Source organism: Rosa chinensis, chromosome 5 (genome assembly GCF_002994745.2).
Source record: "Rosa chinensis cultivar Old Blush chromosome 5, RchiOBHm-V2, whole genome shotgun sequence".
NCBI lineage: Eukaryota > Viridiplantae > Streptophyta > Magnoliopsida > Rosales > Rosaceae > Rosa > Rosa chinensis.
This window is the reverse complement of record NC_037092.1, coordinates 15,836,557-15,838,552: the sequence shown is the minus strand read 5'-3', so window position 1 is coordinate 15,838,552 and position 1,996 is coordinate 15,836,557. Positions and strand designations below refer to the sequence as shown.

The window sequence follows — 1,996 nt, the reverse complement described above, 5'->3', positions numbered from 1 at the left end:
GACGGTTTGAAATTGTGTGGATCTTCTTGTTTACTTTTGTTGCGAAACCTAAACTTCTCCTAAAAGCAAATAGGGTAAAGAGAAGATAAAGAGAAAAGAAACAAACAATCAAAGATAACTATAATGAAATACAGTTGAAGAAAAAAAAAAACCAAAGACGACTGCTTGGACTTGTGTTTTTGTTGATTCAATGAAGACCTTGTTTTTTTTTTTTTTTTTTTTTGATGGAAGGCCTTGACCTTTTTTGATTACTGCAATACATATAGCATATATACATACTTACGCATTAGGCTACAAAACTACAAAGCAGCATTTTGCTTAATTTGTTGTAATGCCACAGACAATACATATAGCATATATATATGGGCTAAATACTGTATACCACCCTGTGGTATGGACCTCGCATCAATTCAGTCCCTCGACTTTCAATTTCATCAAAAACACCCCTGCGGTATTATTTTCTCGTCCAATAGGTCATTCCGATTCAATTCCGTCAGTTTCTAACGTTAACTGCTGACGTGACATTCCAACTTAGCAAAAGTGGGACCCACACGCATGTGAAATTCCCAAAATGACCCTGGGCAACAGAATATGAAAAAATCCAAAATTAATTCCAGTTTTGAGGTTGAGGAGATTTGAACCCCTCCCAAAGCATATGCAAATGAATGGCCCAACCACCAGACCACTTGCATAGTTCTAGTATATTGCAAACAAAAATAGTATATATCTACATAATAGTGTTTTTTTTTTTTAAAATATCCACCCACCTCTCTCCTCCTCTTCTTTCTCTTGGGGAAGTTGCAATTGGCCACCATTGGGGAAGCTTCTCCCCGAAGCGAACCCAATTCTTAAACACTCTCTCCATCCCAGCCACCATTGAGCTCTTCCTCACCGACGATAGGTGAGAAAACCCACCCTTTCTCAATCAAAGAGATCAGAAGACCCAAACAACCCTAGAATCAAACTCAAAATGTTGGCTTCTAAAACCCACCCTTGTCCATCTCTGATCTCATTCCCTCCTTCCCCAACACCCTGCAACCTCCCAACACCCTCACCTTCTTCCGCCCCAAATGTCCACCGCACTCGCACTCACTCTCAATCAAAGCCCAACACCCGGCTCATATCACTCCAGGTCAGCTCCGGGTCGACATTCTCTCCAAATCCCTACCCTTCATCCAGAAATTCCGAGGCAAAACCATCGTCGTCAAGTACGGCGGCGCCGCCATAAAGGACGAGACCCTCCAGGCCACCGTCGTCAAAGACCTCGTCCTCCTCGCCTGTGTCGGCCTCCGCCCCATCTTGGTCCACGGCGACGGCCCCGAGATCAACCTCTGGCTCAAGCGCCTCAACATCGAGGTCAACTTCCACGACAGCCTCTGTGTCACTGACGCGCCCACCATGGAGATCGTCTCCATGGTCTTGGCCGCCAAAGTCAACAAGCATTTGGTCTCCCTGATCAACCAGGAAGGAGTCAAGGCCATCGGCCTCTGCGGCTCCGACGGCGAGCTCATCACCGCCTGCCCCGCCCCCAACGTCGCCAAGTTAGGGTTTGTCGGCGAGGTGGCGCGCGTGGACCCCGCAATTCTCCAGTCGATCATGGACGACGGCCACATTCCGGTGATTGCGTCGGAGTGGTAGAGGCTGTTGAGGTTAAAGGTGGCTTGGAAGTTTTCAGGGTCAGAAGAAGTGTAGAAGGCGGGCTTGGCGGTGGGGACGGTGGTGGTGGTGCTGTTGGAGTTTCGTCTGCGGTTTCGGCGATTTCAATTTGGAGGGCGAGGCATGGAGCAGGAGAAGGAGGCTTTGGGAGCGCGGGTTGCGGAAGAAGAAGAGGAGAGGAGGAGAGAGGTGGGTGGATATTTTTTTAAAAAAAAACACTATTATGTAGATATATACTATTTTTGTTTGCAATATACTAGAACTATGCAAGTGGTCTGGTGGTTGGGCCATTCATTTGCATATGCTTTGGGAGGGGTCCGAATCTCCTCAACCTCAAAAC

At 47.0% G+C, this 1,996-nt stretch overlaps 1 pseudogene; it reads left to right on the top strand.

Moving 5' to 3' along the window:
* Positions 1–970: 970 nt before the first annotated feature.
* On the top strand, positions 971–1,638 carry LOC112203267 (annotated as a pseudogene).
* The last annotated feature ends 358 nt before the right edge of the window (positions 1,639–1,996 follow it).